The 12,560-nt window shown below is 36.6% G+C and overlaps 1 protein-coding gene across 5 annotated transcripts in view; it reads left to right on the top strand.

The window, feature by feature from the left end:
• NCKAP5 (NCK associated protein 5) overlaps window positions 1-12,560 on the top strand; it is a 1,056,356-nt gene that overhangs the window by 21,224 nt on the left and 1,022,572 nt on the right. The window contains exon 1 of one of the 5 annotated variants that reach the window (XM_067742128.1): window positions 7,240-7,448. The exons of the other annotated variants lie outside the window; for them this stretch is intronic. The gene's annotated coding sequence lies outside the window, so the exon portion shown is untranslated. Of the gene's footprint in view, window positions 1-7,239; window positions 7,449-12,560 lie in introns of those variants that run through there. 5 annotated transcript variants of the gene reach the window in all.

A 12,560-nucleotide genomic window follows, 5' to 3' on the forward strand; every position in this document is an offset into this window, starting at 1 on the left:
CATACTACAGGGAGGAATAAAGAACTGATTTCTGGCTGAAATCCATTTTGAATGGAAAAGCTTTAATGGATGAGTTCTCCATCATTACGTTGCTGCTTTCCATTTAATTGTCATCGTTCACGATTTGAATTTTAAGTCTTTCTGCGTGTACATACATGACTCCATTGGGAGGTAGTAGAGATGTATGCTTATGAACTATGCGTGCTCCTTCCTTAGACAGTGAATAACTTGTCTCACTCAACACTGCATCCTCTTCTCTCGCCACAATAATTTTGGTTGTATTTAATATGCAATATAGATCTTTCTCTACTAAAATTTGAGAACTTGGTTTTCCCTCTTGTCTCTTTCCTCATTAGGAATCACGTGGGTGCGTCACAGTCCCTCTACTTCAGTATGTAAGTATAGGAACTAAACTTTATGCGCTTATCAGGTGTCTTTCACGGCTTTCATAAAATGGTGAGACACTAAGCCATTCCTGAGTAGTCTTGCAGGTCATGTCAGATCAAGAGATCATCCCACTCAGGTTTTTTGTTTTGTTGATTTCTGAGGATTTCTCCAGCAATTGTTCCCGCCTGTGGGCCATGAGCTCTGTGAGTGGGGGGGAGATGCAGAGTTATTGCGAAGGGTGTGTAAATTCATATGAACCCCAAGCAGCCATACGTGTACTACTATTTTTCAAAAGCATATAGAGGTATGTAATATACATGTGTGTATACATACATACAAAATCATGAATTAATGAATGACAAACACTTTTAAGTGTTACTGAACTCGTAGTAGGTTTCAATCATAAGCTATTTTCTGAACCAGCATGTGCAAAAAACAAAAAAATTAACACGTGGAAGGTCGTGTTTAATATGTTTAAAGCACTTACACCATTCATGACCTGAAGTATGGACTTAACAAACTTGATCGACTTATTTTCCTTCACTTTCCAAAGCAAAGAAAGAAAAGTCTGAAAATGTTAATTTTCCCCCAATATTTATATATCTCCTTGTTTTCTTTTTCTATTCTCATTGTATCAACTAGAAATGTTTTGTTGATGTCTTCTTGTATTGCCTCTGATACAAAGAGGAAGGATGCCTATGTTTTATTATTTACTGTATTTGGCAATTAGTTTTAGGTAGAACTTCTTTACCATATTATGGAAGTACTCTTCTATTTCTGATTCACTTTAAATGAGCAAAAGTCAGGAATAAATGATGAATTTCACAAACATTTTTTAGCTTTATATAAATGTGTATAAACTTAACTACTTGATCTAGCATTGTAATAGATTAAATCATAGCAAACCATTCTTGTTTATGATCCTTTCTTCCGTTTTAAACTGCTGGTCTTGATTTGTTTCTCTTTTATTGGAGGCTTCGTAAGTGAGCTTGCCTTGTAGTTTTCCTTTTTTATTAATTACTAGCTTCATCAATATCGCTATCAGGTTTATGCATGTTTCACAAAATTAATTTAGAAGGTGTTCGTCTTTTTCTGTGTTTTAGAAACTGGGCTTTGGGGATATGCACAGACCTCAGTTTGAATTCTGGGTTATTCACTTGCCAGTTTTATAACCTTGGGCTAGTTATTCAACTTGTCTAAACATCATTTTCATCACCTATAAAATGTAACACAAGCATCTACCTTAAAAGGTTTTGTGCGATTAAATAAGATTATATATGCAAAGCCCTTATCACAGTTCCTGGCTCATTGTAAGCATTAAATAAATGTGGCTTCTTTTGAGCTAATGATGGTAAAGATGATGATGATGATGAAGATGATGATGATGATATTATTATCATTGAATGGAAATTATCTTTCCCTTGAAATTAGTTTTGTGTAACAATGTAACAACTTTTAAAAAAAGAACTGGGGGACAGTTTTCCTCAAGTTCTTCTTTAACTTGTTCAGTTTTCCTATTTTTATTCAGATAATTTTAATAATTTTTTTCAAGAGAAACTTGTCTTTAGACTGTGGAGCTCTTCAAAATTATTAGGCCAAGTATAATGTATGCTTTATGAGAGATTCTTCGCTTTCTCTCTCTCTCCATATATATATGTATATTTATATATTCATTTATATGTTTGTATTTATATATATATTTCTATGTGCATTTATATTTCTATATATGTTTGTGTATATACATATAAAGATCTATATCTATCTCTATAAATTCTCATACCCACTTTATAATTTCTATTTGTGAATCTTTGTGAATTTTCTTTTTTCATCATAGTATTATCATGGGTATATTTTTGTCTTTGTGGAGATAAGACATTGAATTTATTTTTAAATTGTTTATATTTTCTGTCTTTAAAATCATTTCTACTTCAATCCTTATTAGTCTTTCTATGCTTTTTCTAAGTTTATATTTCTGTCTTTTGAATATAAATATTTGCTCATTTATTATTTATTCTTTTTTTTTTAAATCATTCAAAGATGTTGGTTTACCTCTGAGTACAGTTTTGCCTGCATCTCACAAGTTTTTCTAGGTAGTGTTTCTACTACTATTATTTTAAATTATTCTATAAGTTTAGTTTTGATATTCTCTTTGATCTGAGAGCTATTTAGGTGAACAAATATTGTTTTGTTTTGTTTGCTACTATTTCTTAAATTATTTCCAGGTTTTTTCTTGTAGATGTCAGAGAATAATGCCTATCTTTTGCTTTAGCAATGGTAATTTTTATTTTTATTTTATAGATGATCAAATTTGGTAAATATTCCATAGCTATGGAAAAGGAAGTATATCATTTTGCAGATCATAGAGTTCGCAGAATATATAAAAATGTGTATGTACATACATACACACAGAAAACAGCAGATATAATCAGTCATTATTATTTAGATCTTGTTACCTTTTTTTGGTCACTTGTTGCTTCAAGAACAACAAAAAAAACTGTGGTAAAGCTTACTCATTCTTATTTTGATTTTGTAAATTTCTCCTGTATTTGCAATGTTTTCCTTTGTATACTTTAATTCTATGTTATCTGTAGCATTAATATCAATGACTATTATATCTTGTTAATACTACTATTACTAATACGGATACTAAAAACAACCAATAGTTTCTGAGCATGTAAAATGTGGCAGATATTGAGTTAGATGTTGTAGATGAATTTTCTTATTTAATACTTGTAACAAGTATACTAGATAGATAGCTATATTTATCACTTCCAGTGAGGATTCCAGTGGATTGTATTCTACATTAACAGACACACAAATAAAAAACAATTTTTTGTTTTACATAATACTTTGCCTTTAGCACTGCTTCTTTTTTTTTTTTTTAAACATCTTTATTGGGGTATAATTGCTTTACAATGGTGTGTTAGTTTCTGCTTTATAACAAAGTGAATCGGTTATACATATACATATGTTCCCATATCTCTTCCCTCTTGCGTCTCCCTCCCTCCCACCCTCCCTATCCCACCCCTCCAGGCGGTCACAAAGCACCGAGCCGATATCCCTGTGCCATGCGGCTGCTTCCCACTAGCTATCTACCTTACGTTTGTTAGTGTATATATGTCCATGCCTCTCTCTCGTCCTGTCACAGCTCACCCTTCCCCCTCCCCATATCCTCAAGTCCGTTCTCCAGTAGGTCTGTGTCTTTATTCCTGTCTTACCCCTAGGTTCTTCATGACATTTTTTTCCCTTAAATTCCATATATATGTGTTAGCATACGGTATTTGTCTTTTTCTTTCTGACTTACTTCACTCTGTATGACAGACTCTAGGTCTATCCACCTCATTATAAATAGCTCAATTTCGTTTCTTTTTATGGCTGAGTAATATTGCATTGTATATATGTGCCACATCTTCTTTATCCATTCATCCGATGATGGGCACTTAGGTTGTTTCCGTCTCTGGGCTATTGTAAATAGAGCTGCAATGAACATTTTGGTACATGACTCTTTGAATTTTGGTTTTCTCAGGGTATATGCCCAGTAGTGGGATTGCTGGGTCATATGGTAGTTCTATTTGTAGTTTTTTAAGGAACCTCCCTACTGTTCTCCATAGTGGCTGAACCAATTCACATTCCCACCAGCAGTGCAAGAGTGTTCCCTTTTCTCCACACCCTCTCCAGCATTTATTGTTTCTAGATTTTTTGATGATGGCCATTCTGACTGGTGTAGCACTTCTTCTTTAATGTTAATATTGTGACTCTTGGTTCCTTTTCGTCTGCATTTGCCACGTATGTCTGTCTATCTTTTAACGTGTAACCTTTATGTCACCTAGTGTAATATTGGTATATAGGAGATACCCTACAAAAAATGTTTGTGGGATGAGCAGGCCCCTTGGAGTCACTTTGTTTAATGTGTATCTCTTCTAGGAGGCATATAATTGGATTTTGTTTATGATCCAATGTGAGATGGTTTTTAGGGGAGTTTAACCCACTTACAGTTATTGTGTTAACGATATGTTTGATTTGCTTCTGACATTTAGTGCTTTGTATTTTCTTAATGTTTCCTTTGTTTTTCTTTTGCTGTTGCCATATGACTCTGAGTTCTTTGATTAAATATACATACAAATTGGTATGGAGAGTATACATCTTGTTTTTATTCCACTTTTGATTGACATATGGCTTGTCCTACAGCTGAGTGCATTCACACTCTTGGCACGATAATTGGAGTTTCCACTGCAGCTGCTGCTTCCCAAGGCTTTACATTCACGTGCCAGCCTACAGTAAATTATGTTCATGGTCATGAATTTCTCATTTTGTTTATGATCTCATTTGAAATAATTTATTTGCTTGAAAATGAAACATATTTGTTACATTGTGTAGACTTCTCTTCATTTGTTAGTCTTCTCCTCATCATATAACAAATGTTAAAAGATGTGTATTGATTATCTGTGCTGAACTATGTGAATTCGGAGGAGAAAGAAGAGGAATGCAAAGTGATATCTGTTGCTGTTTTTAAGTTGCTTGAAGTATAACTAGCAGGGAACTAGATGTATATCTATAAAAAAGGTAAATAACTCAAAAATTAAAATAGAAATGATGTCACTGACACTGTGTATAAATAAATATCAAATGAGAAACATACACAAAATGTGCCATGAATTCAGAGGTCAGAAATACTGCCTAGAGTTGAAATGGTCAGAGAAATCTCTGAAGAAGGAGGAAACCATCCCAAGGTGGGTGAACAGTGTGAGCAAAAGTGTGGAGGTGGGCATGTACAGGGCATATTCATGAGATGGCAAGCAATGGTCATTGTCACATCAGAGGTTTCATGCAACTGGAGATGTTTGTGAGGGTAAATGATTCATCCTACAAACATGTGTTAAGCACATAGGACCCAGAGAGCATACAGAGGGCATTTGACCAAGGTGTAGGGGCAGAGGTGTGTCAGAGAAGGCTTCCATGTGGAAGTAATGCCAGGGTTAAGTCCTAAGGGACAAGTAGGAGTTTAACAGGTAAAAGTTTCAGGGAGGGGTACGGAAGTTGGGAAGAAGTGTTTTCTAGGCAGAGGAAGCTGAAGATGTGAAGGCTTATAGGTAAGAGAGTGTATGGTGCTTTCCAGAACTGCAACTATTTCCCTGTGGTTGGCCTATGGAATGTGAGTGGGGGAACTGGGTGAAGAGGTTGGAAGGATAAAAACTGACCCAGGTCATGAGAACTTTGGGTACTACATGAAGGCTTTTGGACTTTATCTTCAAGGCTGCGGGAGCCTCAAAAATGACTTGAGTAGAATAGTGGAGTTGCTTGGAGAGTGGACTGTAGACAGGAAGATTAAAGTTGGGGAGATTTGTTGGGAGATCATTGGATGAATTCAGGTGAAACATGCCAAGGGACAGAACACAGACAGTAGCAGTGGGGATATAATTGAGGACAATTAAAACATTAGAAGCTATAGTTTGCAGGTCATGAAGGAATTGTGGGGTGGGTTGAGATAATTTCATATATATACAGTATCCACACACACAGATAAATAAAAGGATCTCACATTCTTCATGGCATTTTACTACTGAGTTTAGAATAATGGGGCTTTAAATGTTAGTATTGCCTTAAGACTGTCATGGGTGTATAGTACTGGTAAAATGACTAGGTCAATAAAATATGTACAAATGTACAGACTTGATGAAACAAACTTTTATTTAGCTACCAATCCCATAAATGGTGAAACAGTTGACAATAGTAAAGTTTGTTTCAGTAACAAAGCCTCTCAAAGAAAGGGAGATTTGGGTGCCTTTCAATAAAATAAATTCCTTTCTTCTCAGATGACATGTAAACTGATGTCATTTCTCATTCCATAATAAAAAAAAAGATGAAACTTGTTATGGTTTGCAGTATTCCAGTGATGACATTCTTCCTCAAAGTAATCTAAAAAAAGACATTGTGAGCAAACTTGTACTTCCCTGCCAGAAATGCATGCCTGGCCATAATGCAAGCCTTTCATATTTAGCCATTTAGATAATGGTTTCTACATGAACTTTCATAACATTTATTTACTGCCATAAATGAATGGACCAAGCACTGTTGGAAGCCAGGAATCCAGTTCCTCAGCAGTTAGACTTCTCACTACCTTATCTCCACATTATAAAGAGTGCTCTGAAACTTGTCTTTCCTGTCAGTATTACAGAGGCAATGTGAAACGTATGAGTATCTTGATTTTGAATTTTTACAGTTTCGCCTGCTTGTGAAATATTTTAGCCCCACTCCATGAAGACTATACTCTAGTTATAAATATTTCAATTCCCCAGCCCCCCTTTTTAGGGTGTATCAACCACGTTTTCCTTCCCCTCCCCTCCTACTGACTGATTCATGCATTCTCTGAGTTGTTGCTGCAGAAAAAAGCAGGCAGAAAAAAAAAAAAAAGCAGGCAGAGACTGCCTAATTCTAAGACAAGGCTTTCTATATATTCATCTGGATAAAATGGTGAAATATGACTTGGGCTGATCTGCGAATGAGGGTTGAACCAGGATAGATGTGTTGATCACTGAATGGAGAAAGGCATCTTGCTGTAATAGGTTTTTTATTTACATGATAGAGGTGTTGGATGGTGATTCTGCCCTGGAAGAGTTTGAATTCAAGGTGGCTTTGCTAAGCAGACGTCTGACTTGTTGAAGTCCTGCCACCCCGCTCTGGTCCCTACGTGCTGAGGTGTGGTGTTCCCGCTGGTTGAACTGGTTAAACTGGACAAACCACAGCCTCTTAGAGCAGGCTCTCAGGCCATGGCCTCCGGGCTGGCTCCTGCCCTGGCAGGAAGCTGTGCCCACGTGCTTGTCTTCCTCGCCTCCCAGTCTGTTGGCACCAGGCACAGCCAGGCAGGAGCAGGGGATGGCTGTTGACAGGGCAGTCGGTGTCTGACTCTGGCCTGCTCTAGAAACACTATTCCAGAGTCTTCCCAGCTCTTGGCTGGCATCCTGCAATGGACTGGGATTCTAGACCAAATTTTAGGACCCTCATTCTTGGTGGCCAGAAAGCACAGAACCAGATGCAGCTGTGGAGGAAGATGGTGGAGAAAGGTAAAATAAAATAAAATTAGAATTTCTTTTTAAACACAGTATTTATAAAATATTTTTATACAACAGACACGTATTTTTTTCTCGTAAAGTAATCGTATTGTCTGAAGGGGGGAAAAGAACTTCAATAAGACAGGTAGAAGGAAAGAAAACAATTAGAACACTTTACTATGGGACAGCAGAGACATATCTAGCTGCTAACATTTGCTGTTCTTACAGCTGTAAAGAAATCTCTGGTGTCCATATGAACAGATATGCACATAATTGCAAAAGATCCTCAAATACCAGAGGGCCCCCAAAGAACTTGTATTTGACTCTACAGTTTAACTGTCACATTTATCTACCTATATCTGTGCCTACTTGCTGAGTAGAGATGAAGAGAGAAATGGAGCAAAATCCTTGTTTTGACAAAGGGCGCAGGAGAATGGGGGAGTCGTTTCCATAAAAGGTAGTAAGTGTAATGATGCAATTATGGTATGGATTCTTAGGAAGCAGTTTAACTGTCTTCACATCCCTACTGTCTAGCACAGGGCTTGATGAGTGGTAGGTCTTCATATTTGTTGAAATTTGTGCTTTGGCTGCAATCAACATGAGTTTGAGCCATTTCAGCACACACTAATTCTTTAAGTGATTTTCACTCATCCCATTTATTCATCCATTCACTGAGAAAATACTTACGAGACAGAGCTACCATACAAGACCAGAAGTATATGTAATGAATATCAGTGCAATTCCATACTAAATTTTGACATTTGCATAGGTAATCTAGACAGTGTTTTTTTTTTTGCCAGTGAAGTGATATTGTATATAGAGGTTGTTTAGTACATTAAAAGATAGGCAAAATGGATTATTTATTGCAGAAGATTGCTTCATTAATTAAAATGTATATATTAATTATATACTTCCTAGGCTGGTGAAGATCTGATTTTATTTATAATAATCACAGTGCTGTAGAATGAGTCCAGAACAATTCTGGAGAATGTTTCCCTTCCTTTTGACTCCCATGTGGGTGATTTCCAAGGGTCTCTACATCTCTGACCTAGGAGAAACCTTCGTCAATCTTTGTGAATTTCCTCCTTTACAAGAGCGATATGTGCTGACTCTGCTTCCTTACCTCATACCCATTCATTTAAAACATTTATTGTGAAATATTTCAGAAGGGAACGTGTAAAGAAGGGCACAGTAAAGACCTGTGTTTCACCACTCAGCTTATCAAATAAAACATTACCAACAAAATTGATGCTCCTGTCCACTTGCATCTCACTTCCTTCAAATATAACTATCTTAAATTTGGATTTGATAATTATCATTATCAAATTAGCTAATTATCAAATTAGATATTATCAAATTAGATGATTAGCTAATTATCAAATTAGCTAATTATCATTAGCTATGCATGCATGCCTAATCATTACACCATATTGTTTTCCATATTTTTAAACTTTACATGATGGTATTATACTGTATGTGTCATTCTATCACTTGGCATCTTGGTATTTTCATTCATTATTGGGTTGGTGAGGTTCATCCATGATGGTGTTGTTCTACTGTATGACATTCCCCAATTTGTTTCCACACTCTCCTGTTGACGGACATCTACTTTACTTGCAAATTTTGTGTCTACTTTACTTGCAAATTTTGTGTCAAGACAGATTTGTCAGTATCACTTGGTGCCAAAAGGGACTCGTTGGCAGGAAAGTGGTCGGAGTCCAGCATCCTTTCTAGAGGCGTGCTTGAGCTCCAGTGCATGTGGAAGCACTGTGGGACAGGTCTCCTGTGGACAGATCCCACCAGTGGGATGTTTCCCACCTTGTTGCTCTCCCTTTCTGAGAGCTGAACAGGAGAAGAGCCTTGGAGGACTTGGGAACAGACTGCTTTGGCATCAAACAGTCTAAGGGTAAAGCGTGAGCTGTTTGCAGTTGTTGGGAACATAAGCTGCCTCATCCGTGGAGGTTTGCGGGACCGTGGGAGGTGCAGCCCCTCCTCCTGGGGAGAAGCCTCTAATGCAGTTAATTTCTTACCAGGCGGTTTAGAGGGAGCGTCTTATGGATTGACATTTGTCACTACAAATCAATTTTTTCTTGTTTCAAATAATGTTGCCATGATCATGTCTCCTTGTGTACATGTGCAAGAGTTGCGAAGGGTATACACCTAGGAGTAGAATTGCTGAATTGTGGGGATTATGCCTTGTCAGATTTACCGGAGGTTTCCATTTGTTCTTCAAATCATTGAACCAATTTATACTACCACCAGTCATACATAAGAGTAATATATTGCTTCACATCCTCGCCAACAATTGATATTGTCCAAATTTATTAATTTTTGCTGATTTGATAGATGGTATGAGATGGAACCTCAGAGAGGTGTTTTGATTATGATTAAGATTGAGCAGGTTATCTTATATCTGTTGGTCACTTACATCTCCTCTTTTATGAATTGCTTTTTCTGTCTTTCTCCCATATTTTTTTTCTGTGAATTGTCTTTTTCTTTCTGACTTGTAGGTGTCTTACATTATGGATGTTTACTTTGAATAGATCTGTATGTTGCAAATACTTCTCCCATTCTGTAGTTGGTTTTTTTGTTGTTGTTGTTTTACTTAGAAAAACAAAGCAAAACTTTTAATGGTCTTGTGATTAACAGAACTTAAATATTTGGATGTAACAGCATCTATAATTATTAAGCCTAGTTTCAGAGAACTTTCTTTATTCTTACCTACTGTGAGTTTGGCTTTAATTCATTTTTACTCTATTTTTTAAAAGACTATTTTTATTCTTTTACTAACTACTCAAAATTCTATATGCACGCTTAACTTAATTTAATAACTATCTCTTCTGATATGAAAAACCCTTACTAATTCTTTATTATTGTACAGTGTTTTAGTTCTATCTTGTTTTTGTACTTCCCTAATTCCACACTATCATATTGTATTCCTTATCACCAGTTTGATTAGATTCACCTATGCATTTAACAATCTCTTTGCTGACCATTCATTTCAGACTTTGTCTAGTTATTCTTTTAGTGAAAGTCTATTCATAGTAAACTAAAATTTTTGTCAGAAAATATATTTCTTTGATCTCATTCTTTAGTGGGGATTTAGCTAGGTATGAAATTGTAAGTTGAAGTTACTTTCTCATGGCTTCTAAGAGATATTCTGTTATTCTAATTCTAATTTCTTTGTAGGTGTCCTTCTAATATGTTTTTTGGAAGGTGCTTTCTCTCTGGCTGCTTTTAAGGTCATGTTTGTCTTTGGTGGCCTGTAGTATTGCTATGGTATGTCTAGGTGTGGATTAAAAAAACAGACATTTTCCTTTAAAATTTTTGTATTTCTGAATCTGAGGATTCATGGTTTTTATCAAGGACACTTTTTGGTCATTTATATTTTTAAATATTGTCTTTTTCTAGAACTCCAATTAGAGGTATGTTAAATGTCATTTCATTTTCCATTTCTCTTAAGTCTTTTTCATATTTTTCATCTCATTGGTTCTACTTGCTATATCCTATAAACTTAAAAAAATCTATCTTCCTGTTCATTAATTCTTTCTTCTATATTCTGTCCAATTTTAAACCATTTAATTTTTCATTTCAATAAGTATATTTCAGTTATATTTCAGTGATTACATTTTAATTTCTACAAGTCTAATTTGGTTTTTTAAGATTTCTTATTTGTATTTTGTTATCTTTCACAAATTTTGATATATGAAATTCTGGGAAGTCTACTTTTGAAGGTTTTATTTCTACAAACTCTTTCCTCTGGTGGCCTGTATCCTCATATATGTTTTTTAAGCTAAGCTCTTTTTTTTTTTAACATCTTTATTGGAGTATATTTGCTTTACAATGTGTGTTAGTTTCTGCTTTATAACAAAGTGAATCAGCTATACGTATACATATATCCCCATATCTCCTCCCTCTTGCATCTCCCTCCCACCCTCCCTATCCCACCTCTCTAGGAGGTCACAGAGCACCGAGCTGATCTCCCTGCGCTATGGGCTGCTTCCCACTAGCTATCGATTTTACATTTGGTAGTGTATATATGTCCATGCCACCCTCTCACTTTGTCCCAGCTTCCCCTTCCCCTTCCCCATGTCCTCAAGTCCATTCTCTACATCTGTGTCTTTGTTCCTGTCCTGCCCCTAGGTTCTTCAGAACCCTTTTTTTTTTTTAGATTCCATATATATGTGTTAGCATATGGTATTTGTTTTTCTTTCTGACTTACTTCACTCTGTATGACAGACTCTAGGTCCATCCACCTCACTACAAATAATTTCGTTTCTTTTTATGGCTGAGTAATATTCCATTGTATATATGTGCCACATCTTCTTTATCCATTCATCTGTCGATGGACACTTAGGTTGCTTCCATGTCTTGGCTATTGTAAATAGAGCTGCAATGAACATTGTGGTACATGACTCTTTTTTTTTTTTTTTTGTGGTACGCGGGCCTCTCACTCTTGTGGCCTCTCCCGTTGCGGAGCACAGGCTCCGGACGCGCAGGCTCAGCAGCCGTGGCTCACGGGCCTAGCCGCTCCGCGGCACGTGGGATCTTCCCGGACCGGGGCACGAACCCGTGTCCCCTGCATCGGCAGGCGGACTCTCAACCACTGCGCCACCAGGGAAGCCCCGACATGACTCTTTTTGAATTACCAAAAATTTGGTTTTCTCAGCATATATGTCCAGGAGTGGGATTGCTGGGTCATATGGTAGTTCTATTTCTAGTTTTGTAAGGAACCTCCATACTGTTCTCCATAGTGGCTGTATCAAGTTACATTCCCACCAACAGTGCAAGAGGGTTCCCTCTTCTCCACACCCTCTCCAGCATTTTGAAGTATAGTTGACTTACAGTATTATATTAGTTCCAGGTGTACAATATAGTGATTCGACATTTTTATCGGTTATTTTGTGTTGAGAATTTATATCTGATGCTCTTTATCTGTGGCAATCCTGAGAGCTTGGGATGAGTGTTTATTCCTTTGCATTTGCTTCTACCACACACCCTGGGATGCTACCCAATTAGGACAACATTCAGTTAGTGTTTTGGCTCATGGTTTTCCAAACCCCGGTGTTGTATAAATTTAAGCCCCAGGCTCACATGGAATAGGCCTGTATTTAAAAATTCTTG

Source organism: Pseudorca crassidens, chromosome 6 (assembly GCF_039906515.1).
Source record: "Pseudorca crassidens isolate mPseCra1 chromosome 6, mPseCra1.hap1, whole genome shotgun sequence".
NCBI lineage: Eukaryota > Metazoa > Chordata > Mammalia > Artiodactyla > Delphinidae > Pseudorca > Pseudorca crassidens.